We start from the raw sequence: 19474 nt of genomic DNA on the forward strand, positions 1-19474 counted from the left end.
TTTCTCAAATCTTAAAGTTGTTTTTTGGCGGGAAAGGGTGGGGAAGAAAAAATATTGAAACAAATGTGGGTGTATTGTGGATTCACATGCATTTTTTAAAAGATAAACTGAAGGAGGCAGAACATTTCTGGTATGCTTCAATGGTTTAGGCTTTGTCGTGAAACATAAGGGGGCTGGGGAAAATTCATCTTCCTCTGCTTTTAGGGGTCAAATAATTTAGGATGACTTTCTTATAGGATAGAGGATACCTAAACTATCAATACATAAACAGTTGGGGTTATCTCACATAACAAAAAGCCCAGAGGTAGATGGTAACAAAGGTTAGTTAATTCAGCGGTATAACACTGTCAGATCTCTGGGTTTTTAAAGATTAATGAAAAAATATTAAATTTTTCCTGGTGCCAAAAGACCTTATCCTTTTTTCCCTATTCTTAGGTCACTGCCTTGAGAAAACTTCTAACTGTCCCTTTGATATGTATGTAAAATCTTTTTAAAAGCTTCGTAAACCTCTTGTCAGCTTTACAATCCAGGAATGTTTTTCTTAAAAGGCCTGGGAGCCATGCCTTTGAAATATAAACATCAAGGAAGATAGCACCCCAATCTCTCTGTCACTGTGGGAGGTTAGCTTAGGTACCTTTCTCCAAGCTCTGATTACCCCTTTGTCATAAATACAGAAGTATTACTTTTCCACTGGATAAAGGCAATTAACACAGACAGCCACCCCAATCACCATGTGAATTTAGAATGTACTATGTATAGCAAATGGTGTTGTCAAGAAAGTACCCCTGATCCCTAAACTACGTAGGGGTTAATTCGAGTACAGTATCCCCGGGTCCTCTGTACTCCTAGTTCCTCCGCATCCATGGATTCAACCAACCTCGGACTGCGTACTACTGTAGTACTGGATTGGCCAAAAAGGTTGTTCGGATTTTTCCATAATATGGCTCTAGGAGCGCTTAGTTGTCTTTAACTTCATTCAAAACAATTTTGTTAGATTGTATTGTGACAGCTGTCATATCAGCGTGCATTTAAAAAAAAAAAAACAACGTCAAAATTGGTGAATTTTGTGTAGCCATTTTTATACTGAAGATTGAAGAAAAAAGCAACGTTTTCGGCATATGCTTTATTATTTCAAGAAAGGTAAAAACGCAACTGAAATGCAGAAAAAGATTTGTGCAGTGTATGGAGAAGGTGCTGTGACGGATCAAACATGTCAAAAACGGTTTGTGAAGTTTCATGTTGGAGATTTCTTGCTGGACGAGGCTCCACAGTCGGGTGGACCAGTTGAAGTTGATAACAATCAAATCGAGACGTTAATTGAGATATAACAATCAACGTTATACCACGCGGGAGATAGCCAACATACTCAAAATAGCCAAATCAAGTGCTGAAAATCATTTACACCAGCTTGGTTATGTTAATCACTTTGACGTCTGGGTTCCACATAAGTTAAGCGAAAAAACACTTCTTGACCACATTTCCACATTTGATTCTCTACTTAAACGTCACGAAAATGTTCCGTCTTTAAAACAAATTGTGATGGATGACGAAAAGTGGATACTGTACAGTAATGTGGAATGGAAGAGATCATGGGGCAAATGAAGTGAACCACCACCAACCACACCAAAGGCCAGCCTTCATCCAAAGAAGGTGATGTTGTGTATATGGTGGGATTGGAAGGGAGCTCTATTATGAGCTCCTTCCGGAAAACCAAATGATTAATTCCAACAAGTACTGCTCCCAATTAGACCAACTGAAAGCAGCACTTGATGAAAAGCATCCAGAATTAGTCTACAGAAAACGCATAATCTTCCATCATGATAACCCAAGACTGCATATTTCTTTGATGACCAGGCAAAAACTGTTACAGCTTGGCTGGGAAGTTCTGATTCATCCGTCATACTCACCAGACATTGCACCTTCCAATGTCCATTTATTTTGGTCTTTACAAATTCTCTTAATGAAAAAAATTTCAATTCCCTGGAAGACTGTAAAAGGCACCTGGAATAGTTCTTTGCTCAAAAAAAGATAAAAAGTTTTGGGAAGATGGAATTATGAAGCTGCCTGAAAAATGGCAGAAGGTAGTAGAACAAAACAGTGAATACGTTGTTCAATAAATTTCTTGGTGAAAATGAAAACTGTCTTTTATTTTTACTTAAAAACCAAAAGAACTTTTTGGCCAAACCAATATTTACTATTGATAAATATCCACGTATAAGTGAATTCATGCAGTTCAAACCTGTGTTGCTCAAGAGTCAACTGTAGGGCTTCCCTGGTGGCACAGTGGTTAAGAATCCGCCTGCCAATGCAGGGGACACAGGTTCGAGCCCTGGTCCGGGAAGATCCCACATGCTGCAGAACAACTAAGCCCGTGTGCCACAACTACTGAGCCTGTTCTCTAGAGCCCGCGAGCCATAACTACTGAAGCCTATGCACCTAGAGCCCATGCTCCGCAACAAGCCACCACAATGAGTAGCCCACGCACTGCAGTGAAGAGTAGCCCCTGTTCGCCACAACTAGAGAAAGCCCGCATGCAGCAACAAAGACCCAACACAGCCAAAAATAAAGAAATAAAAAAGAAAGAAAGAAAAGAAAAAAAAAGAGTCAACTGTACTTTTACAGAAGGATAAATTATCATTTATCTTCAGAACATGTATGTAACTGATGTATCTGCCTGGTTATATAGAAAGGTAAGATTTCTTTCTGTCTTTGCAATCTGCCTGTGATGGAAACTGGTTTAATGCTTATTCAACAATAAAAATGTTTTCTTTCTCTGCTACATTTGTAAAGGCAGGAGATTTTATTTCTAATTTCTTCCCCAGTAATCAGACTCTCCATGACCTTCTTGACTTTCTCCTCAGAATTTTAAGATGCTCCATGCATTTTATCTCCACACAAAAAGTCCAAACTCCAGAAATTAAAGAGACATATCTTCAGGTGTGGGTAAATTCTGACATTCTAATAGGTGTGTAGTGGTATCGCATTGTAGCTTTAATTTATGCTAATGATGTTGAGCACTTTTTCATGAGCTTATTTGTCATCCTTCCTTCTTCTCTGAAGATATGTGACGTGTCTGTTAACTCTTTTGCCTGGTTTTAAACTGGTTGCATATTATCTTATTCTTGAGTTTTGAGAATTTATTATATAACCTAGAAACAAGTCTTTTATCAGATATACACTTTGCAAAGATTCCAGTCTGTGACTTGACTTTTCATCATTTTACTTCATTTCCTTTCAAATGTCTTTCAAAGAGCTTATCTTTTTTAATGTTTATTTATTTATTTATTTCCTTATTAGTCATCCATTTTATACACATCAGTGTATACATGTCAATCCCAATCTCCCAATTCATCACACCACCACCACCCCCCGCCACTTTCCCCTCTTGGTGTCCATACGTTTATTCCAAAGAGCTTATGTTTTTAAATTTTAGACCAATTGATCAATTTGTTCTTTTATGGATTATGCTTGGTATAATATCTAAGAAATCTTTGCCTAGCCAAAGGTCACAAAGATTTTCTCCTATGTTTTCTATTAAAAGTTGTATATTTTTAGGTTTTAAATTTAGGTCTATAATCCGTTTTGAGTTGATTTTTGTATATGCATACAGAAATCTAATTATTGTAGCACCTTTTGTTGAAAAGCCTATCTTTTCTCATTGCATTGCATTGCATCTCTTTGTACCTTTGTCAAAAATCAATTCCCCCCCATTTTTTTCATATACTTGGCTATCAATTATTATTATCTATTACACCAATACCACAGTGTTTTGATTATGATAGCTTTATAATAAGTCTTGAAATCACATAGTATTAGGCTTTCAACTTTGTTCTTTTTCAAACTTGTTTTGGTTATTCCAGGTTCTTTACATTCTCATATGAAATTTAGAAAGAGCTTATTAATTTCTACCCAAAAAAGCCTCCAGGGATTTTGACCGGGATTGCGTAACTATAGAACAATTGAGGGAGAATTAACAATACTGAATTCTCAGAACCATAAACAAAGTGAGTCTCTCCATTTATTTAGGTCTTTAATTTCTCTCAGCAATGATTTTTAGTTTTCAGTGTACAGGTCTTTTATGTGTTTTGGCAAGATTTATCCCTAAATATTTCAATATTTATAAGTTGCAATTTTTTGTTTCAATTTCTGATAGCTCACTGCTAGTATATACAATTGACTCTAATATATTAATCTTCTATCTGTAACCCTGCTAAATTCAATTAGTTCTAGTAACTTTTTGAGAAACTCCATAGGATTTTCATAGAGAACAATTATCCTCTACAACAACAAAAAAAAGGTAGCTTACTTCTTTCTTTCTAATCTGGATGTCTTTTATTTCTTTTTCTTGTCTGGCTGCACTGGAGAACCTCCAATACAAGGCTAAATAGAAGTGAAGTGAACAGACATCCGTGTCTTGTTTCTGACCTGAGAGGAACTTAGGAGGATTTTAGTTTTTCAGTATGATGCTAGATATATGTTCTTCATATACGGCCTTTTTCAGGTTAAGGAAGTTCCTTTCCGTTTTTTGTTTGCTAAGAGTTTTACCAGGAATGGATGTTGGATTTTGTCAAATGATTTTTGTGTCTATTGAGGTGATCATATGGTTTTTCTTTTACAGTTCACTGATTGATTTTTCCAATGTTAAATCAAGCCTCCATACATGGAATAAACCCATTTGGGTCATGATGTATTAACTAATATGTTGTAGATCTGATTTGTAAAAAATCTTGTTTAGCTATTTTATAGTTATGTTCAGAGGGATATTAGTCTTGTTTCCAATGAAAACTCTGATGTCATTCTTATATTTGCTCCTTTTTGCCTAACATGTGATTTCCCTCTGGTTGCTTTTACGATTTTTTTCTTTATCACTATCTTTGAGCAGTTTCAGTACAGTGTGCCTTGGGCGAAGTATTCTTCACGTTTCTTGTCCTTGAAGTTTATTCAGCTTCTTGGATCTGTGAGTATGGTGTTTACATCAAGCTTGGAAAGAGTGTGGCCAATTTTTTTTTCATCCATATTTCTGTCCTCTCCTTCAGAGACTCCAGGTTCATATATTTTAAGCTACGTGCAGTTGTTACATAGTTCACTGATGCTCTTTTCATTTTTATAAGATTCTATTTTTTGCCTTTGTTTCATTTGAATTTCTATTGCTATGTTTCTAGTTCACTAACCTTCTCTTCTGCAACGTCTAATCTGCTATTAATCCTATTTGGTATATTTATTTTCCAATTCAGACACTGCAGTTTTCATTTCTAGAAGTTTTATTTGGGTTTTTGTATCTTCCATGTCTCTACTTAACGTTTTGAATGTATAGAATATAGTTATAATAACTGTTTTAATGTTGCCTGCGAATTCTAACATCTATATGAGTTCAAAGTTAGTTTCAATTGATTATTTTCATGATAGGTCATGTTTTCCTGCTTCTTTGCATACATGATATCTTTGAGTGGATGCCAGACATTATGAATTTTACCTTGTTGGTTGCTAGATATTTTTGTAGATTATCCACCTCTACTGAGGCAGGACTTTCCTGAGTACTCTACTTGGTGCATCATAAATTAGGAGTTTTTCCAGTCAGGCTACTGAAACCAGACACTATTCCTGGTCCTATGTGATTACCATAAACTGTTCCCTTTAATCCCTCACAGATGAGCCCTTCCCTCAATTCAGGTAGTTCCTTCATTCTGCTGAACACTCCAGGGGGTTTTCCTGGGATCTCTGTGCAGCTCTCTCCTCTCTAGTACTCTCCTGTGAACACTAGCTATCTTAGTTTCCTTGGAATCACAGCTCCATCTCCTCAAGGAATCTGTTGCACTCTGCCTCAGGTCCCCCTTCCTGTGCAGTGGACTGGAAACTCTATCAAGACAGCAAGCTGAGGCAAACACAGGGTTCACCTGGCTTGTGTCCCATCTCTCAGAGATTACAGTCCTTCATTGCCTCTTGTCCAGTGTTTTGAAACCATTGTTTCAAACACAGTTTATCTGTTTGTTTCAAGAGGAATGGTAAATATGATCCCTGGTATTTCAGCTTGGAGGAAGCAAAAGACCAACTCTTCCATTTTGAAATACTTTGTCAAATGATTTGCTGAACACTATGTAACTATATTCATGGAATCCCTTACCCTCTATTATTAACCCGATTCAAAAAGATCATTAGAGTTTATCCAGCAAGAACTTGTTCTTAGGAACCCTTTCTGGCTCTTCATGATCACTGATTCTTCTCTAAAGACTTCATACCATGACTTTCTAGAATTTTGTGAAAATGGACATTAAGTTCATCTATCTTTATTTTTCTCAATCCAACTTTTCCCTTCTTTAAAATTATATATCTATTTTGTTGTGTTTCTCTCTATCATTCCTGAAAGAACATTAATATTGATTACAAAATCACATTTGTTGTAGTACCTTGATGTGTAATTTCTTTGGATCCTTGCAATCATTTAAAATAACAAGTTACTTTTCTCCCTTTGGGGCCCTCTCAGTCATATTTGTTTTCCTGTCACTACATTCCAGGGTAAGCTATAGGGGTTGGAGTTAAAGTACAGATGCTTTGGCATTTTATCTTATAATTCCCTTTGTAGCATGCCATTGATTCTCTAGTTTTTTATTGTGGCAAAAACACAAAACATAAAATTTACCATCTTAACCATTTTAAAATTCAGTGGTGTTATGTATATTCACATTATTGTGAAACATATCTCCAAAACTTTTTCATCTTGCAAAACTGAAACTCTACATCCTTTAAACAACAACTTCTCTTTTTCTCCTCCCCCAGCCCCTGATAACCACCTTTTACTTTCTTTTTCTATGAATCTGATTATAGATACTTCATGTAAGTGGAATCATAACAGTATTTGTCTTTTTGTGACTGGCTTATTTCACTTCCCATAATGTCCTCAATGTTCATCCATATTGTTGTTTCCCTGATTTTGATTCTAGAATCCTATCTCCCATTACTTCTACTGAATATTCTTTAGTCAGGATACTTTTCTTACCGTATTTTTAAAGAAAGGTAGCATTTATTTTCTCAAGCTGGGTCCCTCTTTTCATGAAGTGACTTTCTGCTTTATATCACCTATTTACATCTTATGTATCACTTAGCATCATTTCAATCTTTTTTCATAACTACTCTAGCTCACGCCAAAGTTCCTTTCTCTGAATTTCCAAAACATTTATATTCTCTTTAGCACTATATATATACTTTGTACTGAGTTTGCCCATGACCAGAAGTAAGAGCTTTCTTAACTACATTGCAAGCTCATGAGTAGAGTATATGTTTCATACACTTTAATTCTCAAATAGCACAATTCTGAGATGAGAACAGCTCCTTAATAAATACTTTTGACTTGACTTAGTCTATAAACCAGGCTTCAGGGGTAAGTGAGCAGAGAATAGCAGAGAACAGGAGATTTAATGCTCTTTTCTCATCCAGCTGGAAAAATAGCCCTCTCATGGTAGAAAGTTAACTTTAGGATACAATTACAGATAAGATAAAAGATTTTAAAAAAAGATAAATGGAAGAGAATAGTGGCTTTGTTTTTTTGAGTCTTCCCTCTTGAACTATTTTTTCCTGTCTAACAATCCTTACCCCAATAATCTATCTCATTGATTCTTCCTCTCTCACAAATACATTACTTAGACACTTTTGATGACAAACTTGAATCATACTACTCTTGATGCTTTGTTGACAAAACCATTATCACAACTGTCTTTGAACCTACTTCAAAACCTTGTTCACTAGGGAATTAGCTTTAACAGTCTGGTAGCTGGCTAACTGTACATTCATTTGCTTATATTGAGAATAACTTTACAGGCAAAGGAAGATAACAGTAGCTATAAAAAGAAGAATTGGAACTACTATAGGATATGATAACAACATCAGCAATAATATCTGTCTCCTGGATAACAATTTACTGGCTCTTTTCCTCCTTCCTCCCACCTCAATATTTTATTGTAAAACTTTCAAACCTACAGAAACTTGGAAAGAATTTTACAGCGAAACCCATATACACTCATTTTCTAGATGCTACAATTAACATTTTTGGTAATTTTTCACAAATCTGTTACTCTATTTGTATATTACTAGCTTTCTTATAATATTAAAATATTCCCCTAGAAAAAGTATCTAATTAGCCAACTTAGCTAAATATCAAGAAAAACATGCGTAAATTGCTTGCAAAGGGAGAAACAGAAGTCTCACTGGAATTTTTTGAAAACCAGGACAAGCTTAGAACAAAAAACTTCAGTCAACAATATTTACTTGAGTTTTGAGAGGAAGATTGTTGCCACAAATTTTACCTCCTACAGTTCTATATTTGCCATCTCTGCTTTAAGAAGCACCAAGATTAAAAACATTTAGAATTTTATTTAATAGCAAATTATTTGATAGTAATTATTTGGTAACAGCAAAATAGATGGCATTAGTTACTTTAAAGGGAGAAATTTTAAAATTCCTAGATAGAAAAACCTAAGAGCAAGACACTGATATGTAGTCAAATGGTAAACAAACATAATTCCTTTTTTTTCTAGATTCCTTTCAAAAGCGTACGACTAATGAACCACCAAAAAGTGAATGAATAAAGAAAATGTGGTATAGCCATACAACAGAATACTATCAAGAGAAAGGAATGAACTACTGATACATGCAACAACACTGACTGATCTAAAAAAAATTATGCTGAAAAGAATGCCAAACAAAAAAAAGTGCATAATTATATGAAATTCTAGAACAGGTAACCTATAGTAACACAAAGCAGCTATGTGTTCAGGGTTGGGGTGGAACTCACTGCAAGATGAGGATGGAAATATTCCATATTACCTGTGGCTGTAGTTACCCAGGCTTATATATTTGCCAAAATACAATGAACTGTACACTTAGAATACTTTAATAAAGCCAATTTTAATTTTATTTATTTATTTTTTATTGGCGTATAGGTGCTTTACAATGTTGTGTTCGTTTCTGCTGTACAGCAAAGTGAATCAGCTATACATATACATATATCCCCTCTTTTTTGGATTTCCTTCTCATTTAGGTCACCACAGAACACTGAGTAGATTTCCCTGTGCTATGCAGTAGGTTCTCATTAGTTATCTATTTCATACACAGTATCAATAGTGTATATATGTCAATTTTTAAAGTTAAGAAAAAAAGAATGATGGAAAACGAAAATAATCTTATTATGTGTTACTGCTACATAAGTACAATTTGAATTGTAGCTCCCTCTACTGTAGCAAAAGAAAACTGGCAAGGATATTTCAAAGTACACAGCTTGCAAACTGCAAAAAATGCTTATATTAAACAGCACAAGTGAAATTCACTCTGTGTGTGTGTCCCCTAGTGTCTAATATGTGGATTGCAGTGACACTGTGGTAAGTCCTAAGAGGGATTAAAAAATATGGTATACCTTCAGTATACCATTTGAGGAGACTGGACCACATAAATATAGCCATGATTTGCCCACCTGACCTCATGGTATACTAGCTATTCCTTGTCAGTATAGGTAATTCCTTGATCCCTAATTGCTTCCATAAGTGGTTTACTGAGTCACAGGTGTCAGTGGTCTCAAAGTGTGATCCTCCAGACCAGCAGCAACAGCATCACTTGGGAACTTGTTACAAATGAAAATTCTCAGACCCCACTCTAGACCTTCTAATCAGAAACTTTGGCAATGGAGCTCAGCAATCTGTTTTAAGAAGCTTTCCAGGTGATTCTGATGCATGCTCAAGTTTAAGAACCACTGCCCTAGGTTTACCAATTTTCTGACTTCTATCAGCAGTTTGTACTGTTTCTGCTTTTCTCCTTCATGTGGGCATCTGAACCTTTGACTCTCTACTGAAAACAGATCAACTGCCCTGACTCCTCCACTTTTCACATCTTGCCTTGTGCCTTTCCTTCTTGCTTTATTAATTTCTTGACCCGCTCATTATTAGCTATATTCTAGCACTAACTGAATTCTGAGTTCAAGCCCTGAGCCTCAAGCAGGAAATAAAATAGTTCTATTATTCTCTTCTCCTTCCCACTCCCATTTTTGTAAGATCTTATAAAATTGCTGTTTTTCAGCTCTCTCTCAGAATCAAATGATTCAATCCTTTACTCCACAAATATTTAATACTGAAACAACTATGTGTGGCTCCACCACTGATGCTGGGGATAGAACAATAACTAAAATATACAAATATCACCACCCTTGTGGAGTTTGTATTCTAAGGCATATATTCTTATATGCCTAAGGAAATTATACAGTATGTTAGGAGAAAGGTGCTATGGCGAAAATTAAAGTAAGAGAAAATGAGGGAATAAGGGGACAAACTGAAATTTTATATAGGATAATCAGGAATGCTTTAAAAAATACAGTTAGAAATGATAAAGTGATACAATCAGAAGCTACTTAAGACCTGAAACTGTAAAACTCCTAGAAGAAAACAGAGAAAGAGCTCCTTGACATGGGTCTTGGCAACGATTTTTTGGATATGACACCAAAAGCACAAGCAACAAAGGCAAAAATAAATAAGTGGAACTACATCAAACTAAAAAGCTTCTGCACAGCAAAAGAAACAATCCAAAAAATGAACAGGCAACCTAAAGAATGGGAGAAAATAGCTGCAAATCATATATCTGACAGGGGTTAATATCCAAAATATATAAAGAACAAACACAACTCAATAGCTAAAAACCAAACAACCCAATTAAAAAATGGGCAGAGAAATTGAACATTTTCCCAAAAAGACACACAAATGGCCAACAGCTGATACATGTAAAGATGTTCAAAATTACTAATCATCAGGGAAATGCAAATCAAAACCACAATGAGCTACCACCTCACACCTGTTTCAAAGACTATTATCAAAAAGACAAGAGATAACAAGTGTTGTTGAAGATGTGGAGAAAAGGAAACCCTTGTGTACTGCTGGTGGGAATACAGTACAAGTCTTGCACATGATGTTCTACACGATGAATACTTAAACGATGATGATGACACAAAAACATTTCATTCCATACAGTTCTTGCCGTATAGTTATTAGATTTTCACACGGAGACACTCACACACATGCACAACAGATAAGTTTATTAACTGTACAACATGATGATCTAATCATTAAGTGGACCACCATCAGAAAGGTCTCCATCCTCATCATCTTCATGTTGAGTAGGCTGAGGAGGAAGCGGAAGAGAGGAGGTTGGTCTCGCTGTCTCAGAGGTGGAACGGGAGGTAGGAGAGGCAGAAGCACTCAGTATAGCTTTACGGAAACACATCATAAATTCTGACTTTTTCGCTTTTTCATTTCTCCAAAAATGTTTCTATGTGGTTCCAGTCCTTCCTCCACTGTTTGCTTTAGTTTCAGTGCCCATATCATAGAAGGTCCATGTCATAAAAGAAGTCAAAAGCAGTCTTGAATAATCGGAACCCTCCTGCCAGATTGTCTAAGGTCCATCTGTTTTCTGGCACTGCTTCTTCCATGTCTTCTTCCTCATCATCTGCCACTGGTTTGGAAGCGCTCATCTTTTGTTAATTCCTCTGGTGTGGTGTCTAATAGCTCTTAAATTCCTCCAAGATCCGTATCTTGAAACCCTTCGCCTCCTCCCTGTTTTTCCATATCCACAATCTCTTTCATGATTTCCTTGACTGGTTCTGTTGTAAATCCTGTGAAGTTATGTACAACATCTGGACACAGTTTCCTCCAACAAGAATTTAATGGCTTTTTCTTTAATAACGATGGCATATTCAGTGGTGTAATCCTTCCAGACTTTCATGATGTTTTCTCTGTTGCGGTTCTCTTCCACAGCGCTAACAGCCTTTTCCATAGAATACTGTGTGAAATGAGGCTTAAAGGTCCTTATGACCCCCTGATCTAGAGGCTGAATTAAAGATGTTGTGTTTGGAGGCAAGTAGGCCACTTTGACGCCTTTGGTGCTGAACTCTGGGGTTCTAGGGTGCCAGGGTCATTGTCCAATCATGAAAGAACTCTAAAACGCAGTCTTTTTTTTTTTTTTTGAATTTTATTTTACCTATTTTTTTATACAGCAGGTTCTTATTAGTTATCCATTTTATACATATTAGTGTACATATGTCAATCCCAATCTCCCACTTCTTCACACCACCACCCCCCTCCCCCGCTGCTTTCCTAAAAGGCAGTCTCTTACTGGCAAGGTACTTCCTGACTTCAGGGACAAAGCAATGATGGAACAAATTCAGAAAAAGGGTTCTCCTCCAGGCCTTCTTATTGTATAACACAACCAAAAGACGTACTGCTGGTGTTTGTCTTTTCCCCTCAAGGCTCAAGGGTTAATTAGCAGCTTTGGAGATAAGGGCAGTTCTTACGATAAACCCAACTGCATTTGCACAAAACAGTAGAGTTAGCCTATCCCTTCCTGCCTTAAATCCTGGTGCTTACTTCTATTCTTTACTAATAAATGTCCTCTGTGGCATTTTTTTTCCAGAAGAGGGTACTTTTGTCTGCATTAAAACCTGTTTAGGCAGATATTCTTTCTCCTCAACGATTTTTTTAATGGTGTCTGGGAACTCCTCTGCTGCCTCTTGGTCAGCAGTAGCTGCTTCTCCTGTTGTGTTATCGTGACATTTTTTAAGCCAAGTCTCTTTCTAAAATTAGCAAACCATTCTTTACAGGCATTAAATCCTTCACCTTCCTTATGCTTTAAGTTGTCATATACTGACTTCGCTTTTTCTCAAATCATATTAGAGTCTAAAGGAATGCTTCTTATAGCAATCCTGCACTCACATAAAAAGCTGCATTTTCAATACAAGATTAAAAGGTATTTTGCAAAAAGTGCAAAGTTTTTGTGCCTGCTGGTGTAGCTGCAGTGATGGCGTCATGAATTTCTTTTTTTTTTTTTCCACACTCGTCCTTAACACTGGATTCATCTATCATGCAGTCGTGAGAAAACCCAGCTGCAGACCTCAATCTACGGTACATATCAAGCAATTCAACTTTTTCTTGAAATGTCAACGTCATGACTTTTCTCTGTTTCTTAGGAACATGTCCAGCATCACTAGTGGCACTTTGTAGGGGTCCCATGGTGCTATTCAAGATTTACAGCATTACACTAAACATGATGAAAAATATACTTAAAAACTGTGAGAGACCACTTTTTTCTTGATAACGCAATTTACTAGAGAGATGAACTGCTCACACGGAGATGATTAGCATCACTAGGCATTTTTTTTAATTTTGGAATTTTATTTTACTTTTTTATACAGTAGGTTCTTATTAGTCATCAATTTTATACACATCAGTGTATACATGTCAATCCCAATCGCCCAATTCATCACACCACCATCTCCACCCCCCACGGCTTTCCCCCCTTGGTGTCCATACGTTTGTACTCTACATCTGTGTCTCAACTTCTGCCCTGCAAACTGGTTCATCTGTACCATTTTTCTAGGTTCCACAGACATGCGTTAATATACGATATTTGTTTTACTCTTTCTGACTTACTTCACTCTGTATGACAGTCTCTAGATCCATCCATGTCTCAACAAATGACCAAATATCGTTCCTTTTTATGGCTAAGTAATATTCCATTGTATATATGTACCACAACTTCTTTATCCATTCGTCTGTCGATGGGCATTTATGTTGCTTCCATGACCTGGTTATTGTAAATAGTGCTGCAATGAACATTGGGGTGCATGTGTCCTTTCGAATTATGGTTTTCTCTGGGTATATGCCCAGTAGTGGGATTGCTGGATCATATGGTAATTCTATTTTTAAGGAACCTCCATACTATTCTCCATAGTGGCTGTATCAATTTACATTCCCACCAACAGTGCAAGAGGGTTCCCATTTCTCCACACCCTCTCCAGCATTTGTTGTTTGTAGATTTTCTGATGATGCCCATTCTAACTGGTGTGAGGTGATACCTCATTGTAGTTTTGATTTGCATTTCTCTAATAATTAGTGATGTTGAGCAGCTTTTCATGTGCTTCTTGGCCATCTGTATGTCTTCTTTGGAGAGATGTCTATTTAGGTCTTCTGCCCATTTTTGAACTGGGTTGTCTGTTTCTTTAATATTGAGCTGCATGAGCTGTTTATATATTTTGGAAATTAATCCTTTATCCATTGATTTGTTTGCAAATGTTTTCTCCCATTCTGAGGGTTGTCTTTTCATCTTGTTTATGATTTCCTTTGCTGTGCAAAAAAAGCTTTGACGTTTCATTAGGACCCATTTGTTTCTTTTTTTTATTTCCATTACTCTAGGAGGTGGATCAAAAAAGATCTTGCTGTGATTTATGTCAAAGAGTGTTCTTCCTATGTTTTCCTCTAAGAGTTTTATAGTGTCCAGCCTTACATTTAGGTCTCTAATCCATTTTGAGTTTATTTTTGTGTTTGGCGTCAGGGAGTGTTCTAATTTCATTCTTTTACATGTAGCTGTCCAGTTTTCCCAGCACCACTTATTGAAGAGACAATCTTTCCTCTATTGTATATCCTTGCCCCCTTTGTCATAGATTAGTTGACCCTAAGTGTGTGGGTTTATCTCTGGGCTTTCTATCTTGTTCCATTGATCTATGTTTCTGTTTTTGTGCCAGTACCATATTGTCTTGATTACTGTAGCTTTGTAGTAATGTCTGAAGTCAGGGAGTCAGATTCCTATAGCTCTGTTTTTTTCCCTCAAGACTGCTTTGGCTATTCGGGGTCTTTTGTGTCTCCATACAAATTTTAAGATGATTTGTTCTAGTTCCATAAAAAATACCATTGGTAATTTGATAGGGATTGCATTCAATCTGTAGATTGCTTTGGGTAGTATAATCATTTTCACAATATCGATTCTTCCAAGAACACAGTATATCTCTCCATCTGATGGTATCATCTTTAATTTCTTTCATCAGTGTCTTACAGTTTTCTGCATACAGGTCTTTTGTCTCCCTAGGAAGGTTTATTCCTAGGTACTTTATTCTTTTTGTTGCAGTGGTAAATGGGAGTGTTTCCATAATTTCTCTTTCAGATTTTTCATCATTAGTGTATAGGAATGCAAGAGATTTCTGTGCATTAATTTTGTATCCTGCAACTTTACCAAATTCATTGATTAGCTCTAGTAGTTTTCTGGTGGCATTTTTAGGATCCTCTATGCATAGTATCACGTCATCTGCAAACAGTGACAGTTTTACTTCTTCGTTTCCAATTTCTATTCCTTTTATGTCTTTTTCTTCTCTGATTGCTATGGCTATGACTTCCAAAACTATGTTGAACAATAGTGGCGAGAGTGGACATCCTTGTCTTGTTCCTGATCTTAGAGGAAATGCTTTCAGTTTTTCACCATTGTGAATGATGTTTACTGTGGGTTTGTCGTATATGGCCTTTATTATGTTGAGGTAGGTTCCCTCTATGCCCACTTTCTGGAGAGTTTTTATCATAAATGGGTGTTGAATTTTGTCAGAAGCTTTTGCTGCATCTATTGAGATGATTATAGGGTTTTTATTCTTCAATTTGTTAATATGGTGTATCACATTGATTGATTTGTGTATATTGAAGAATCCTTGCATCCTTGGGATAAATCCCACTTGGACATGGTGTATGATCCTTTTAATGTGTTGTTGGATTCTGTTTGCTGGTATTTTGTTGAGGAATTTTGCATCTATATTCATCAGTGATATTGGTCTGTAATTTTCTTTTTTTGTAGTATCTTTGTCTGGTTTTGGTATCAGGGTGATGATGGCCTCATAGAATGAGTTTGGGACTGTTCCTTCCTCTGTAATTTTTTGGATGAGTTTGAGAAGGATGGGTGTTAGCTCTTCTCTAAGTGTTTGATAGAATTCCCCTGTGAAGCCATCTGGTCCTGGACTTTTGTTTGTTGGAAGATTTTTAAACACAGTTTCAATTTCGTTACTTGTGATTGGTCTGTTCATATTTTCTGTTTCTCCTGGTTCAGTCTTGGAAGGTTATACCTTTCTAAGAATTTTTCCATTTCTTCCAGGTTGTCCATTTTATTGGCATAGAGTTGCTTGTAGTAGTCTCTTAGGATGCTTTGTATTTCTGTGGTGTCTGTTGTAACTTCTCCTTTTTCATTTCTAATTTTATTGATTTGAGTCCTCTCCCTCTTTTTCTTGATTAGTCTGGTAATGGTTTATCAATTTTGTTTATCTTCTCAAAGAACCAGCTTTTAGTTTTATTGATCTTTGCTATTGTTTTCTTTGTTTCTATTTCATTCATTTCTGATCTGATCTTTATGATTTCTTTCCTTCTGCTAACTTCGGGTTTTGTTTGTTCTTCTTTCTTCAGTTCCTTTAGGTGTAAGGTTAGATTGTTTGAGATTTTTCTTGTTTCTTGAGGTAGGCTTGTATAGCTACAGACTTCCCTCTTAGCACTGCTTTTGCTGCATCCCATAGGTGTTGGATCATCGTGTTTTCATTGTCATTTGTCTCTAGGTATTTTTTGATTTCCTCTTTGATTTCTTCAGTGATCTCTCGGTTATTTTAGTAACATATTGTTTAGCCTCCATGTGTTTGTGTTTTTTACGTTTTTTTCCCTGTGATTCATTTCTAATCTCATAGCGTTGTTATCAGAAAAGATGCTTGATATGATTTCAATTTTCTTAAATTTACTGAGGCTTGATTTGTGACCCAAGATATGATCTATCCTGGAGAATGTTCCATGCGCACTTGAGAAGAAAGTGTAATCTGCTGTTTTTGGATGGGATGTCCTATAAATATCGATTAAATCTATCTGGTCTATTGTGTCATTTAAAGCTTCTGTTTCCTTATTTTCATTTTGGATGATCTGTCCATTTGTGTAAGTGAGGTGTTAAAGTCCCCCACTATTATTATGTTACTGTCAATTTCCTCTCTTATAGCTGTTAGCAGTCGCCTTATGTATTGAGGTGCTCCTATGTTGGGTGCATATATATTTATAATTGTTGTATCTTCTTCTTGGATTGATCCCTTGATCATTATGTCCTTCCCTGTCTCTTGTAACATTATTTTAAAGTCTATTTTATCTGATATGAGCATTGCTACTCCAGCTTTCTTTTGATTTCCATTTGCATGGAAGATCTTTTTCAATCCCCTCACTTTCAGTCTGTATGCGTCCCTAGGTCTGAAGTGGGTCTCTTGTAGACAGCATATATATGGGTCTTGTTTTTGTATCCATTCAGCAAGCCTGTGTCTTTTGGTTGGAGCATTTAATCCATTCACGTTTAAGGTAATTATCGATATGTATGTTCCTATGACCATTTATGTTCTTAATTGTTTTGGGTTTGTTTTTGTAGGTCCTTTTCTTCTCTTGTGTTTCCCACTTAGAGAAGTTCCTTTAGCATTTGTTGTAGAGCTGGTTTGGTGGTGCTGAGTTCTCTTAGCTTTTGCTTGTCTGTAAAGCTTTTGATTTCTCCATCGAATCTGAATGAGATCCTTGCCAGGTAGAGTAATCTTGGTTGTAGGTTCTTCCCTTTCATCACTTTAAGTATATCATGCCACTCCCTTCTGGCTTGTAGAGTTTCTGCTGAGAAATCAGCTGTTAACCTTATGGGAGTTCCTTTGTATGTTATTTGTCATTTTTCCCTTGCTGCTTTCAATAATTTTTCTTTGTCTTTAATTTTTGCCAATTTGATTACTATGTGTCGCGGCATGTTTCTCCTTGGGTTTATCCTGTATGGGACTCGCTGTGCTTCCTGGACTTTGGTGGCTATTTCCTTTCCCATGTTAGGGAAGTTTTCGACTATAATCTCTTCAAATATTTTCTCTGGTCCTTTCTCTCTCTGTTCTCTTTCTGGGACCCCTATAATGTGAATGTTGCTGCGTTTAATGTTGTCCCAGAGGTCTCTTAGGCTGTCTTCATTTTTTTTCATTCTTTTTTCTTTATTCTGTTCCGTGACAGTGAATTCCACCATTCTGTCTTCCAGGTCACTTATCCGTTCTTCTGCCTCAGTTATTCTGCTATTGATTCCTTCTAGTGTAGTTTTCATTTCAGTTATTGTATTGTTCATCTCTGTTTGTTTGTTCTTTAATTCTTCTAGGTCTTTGTTAAACCTTTCTTGCAGCTTCTCGATCTTTGCCTCCATTCTTTTTCCGAGGTCCTGGATCATCTTCACTATCATTATTCTGAATTCTTTTTCTGGAAGGTTGCCTATCTCCATTTCATTTAGTTGTTTTTCTGGGGTTTTATCTTGTTCCTTCAGCTGGTATATAGCCCTCTGCCTTTTCATCTTGTCCATCTTTCTGTGAATGTGGTTTTTGTTCCACAGGCTGCAGGACTGTAGTTCTTGCTTCTGCTGTCTGCCCTCTGGTGGATGAGGCTATCTAGGAGGCTTGTGTAAGTTTCCTGATGGGAGGGACTGGTCCACCACTAGGAATTTTAAGCATATACTCGAATCACTGGATGCAAATGTCGCCATCTATAGTCTAAGTGTTTGTGTAAGTTTTGAGAAATTGTAACTTTTAATAATAGATTTGTGTATATTTTATGGCAGTAAATGGTAAAATGGACCAGGATGTACATATATTTTATGAATTCATGATGTGCCTGACTTTTCCCTTAATTCTTTCAATATTTCTAGACCACGCGGTTCACCTGCAAGTTTTTTCTAATTGTCACAAATCTCCAATAACTTTCCAATATATTTATTGAAAATAATCTGTATATAAGTGGATCTGCGCAGTTGACCTCAGGGTCAACTGTAGTTATCTTTGGGAAGGGAAACTAGATGTGGAATACAGAGAAACTTTTATTTTTCATTTTTTCTGTTCCATACTACTTAATTCATTTTGCTATATCCATATACTGTTTTTATACTTTAAAAAATATCTATATTAAAAACAACCACATTAGCCTTGATTTCTGAGGACCTACACAAGACAGAGGAGATAGATGTTTATATGACTAATTTTAACGTGACAAGGGCTATGCTGTTAATTCTGTACAGTTCAACAAACATCTGTTGAATGTATGTATACTGTATCCCAAACATGAAACTAAGCAGTGAGGATATTAATATTTCACATAGACTATCAGAACAAAGGCAGTATTGTTAAGTATACTTAAAAATGGCTTAATTCTGTCTTACTGTTGGAGAGGACTCACAGAGATAGTGATATTTGAGCTAGACCTTGACAGAGTAATAGGATTTTGTAAGAGATTAAAAAAAGGAATGATAAATTTCATGCAGAAGGGAAAGGAAGAGTAAAAACACATAAGTGAAAATGTACAGTAGGCAGGTATGGATCAAATAAATGCATGGGGAAAGTGGTGTAACAGGAGATGTGACTAAAAAGGTACATGCAGCACTTAATCTTAATTATTCAGTATAAGAGCAAAGAATATAAACAATATGGAAGTAAGGAGCAATCTTCTTTATCCATCTTTCTCATTTGGGGAAGTATACCTGTAGGATAACTTCTAGAAGTAGGATTACTGAAGCAAAATTAATGTGCTCTTAATGTTTCAACAGATTCTTTTTCAGATTTCACCACTCACATCAAACAACACACATTCTCACTTCCAGTGTTTATAAGTGACTGGATCCATAC

General features: G+C 36.3%; 1 protein-coding gene across 2 annotated transcripts in view; it reads right to left on the bottom strand.

Annotated features, from left to right (window-relative positions):
• The window catches only part of MAN1A2 (mannosidase alpha class 1A member 2), a 182467-nt gene that overhangs the window by 17112 nt on the left and 145881 nt on the right, over positions 1-19474 (bottom strand). The window lies entirely within an intron of this gene.

Source organism: Balaenoptera physalus (assembly GCF_965194825.1).
Source record: "Balaenoptera physalus genome assembly, chromosome: 1".
Taxonomy (NCBI): Eukaryota; Metazoa; Chordata; class Mammalia; order Artiodactyla; family Balaenopteridae; genus Balaenoptera; species Balaenoptera physalus.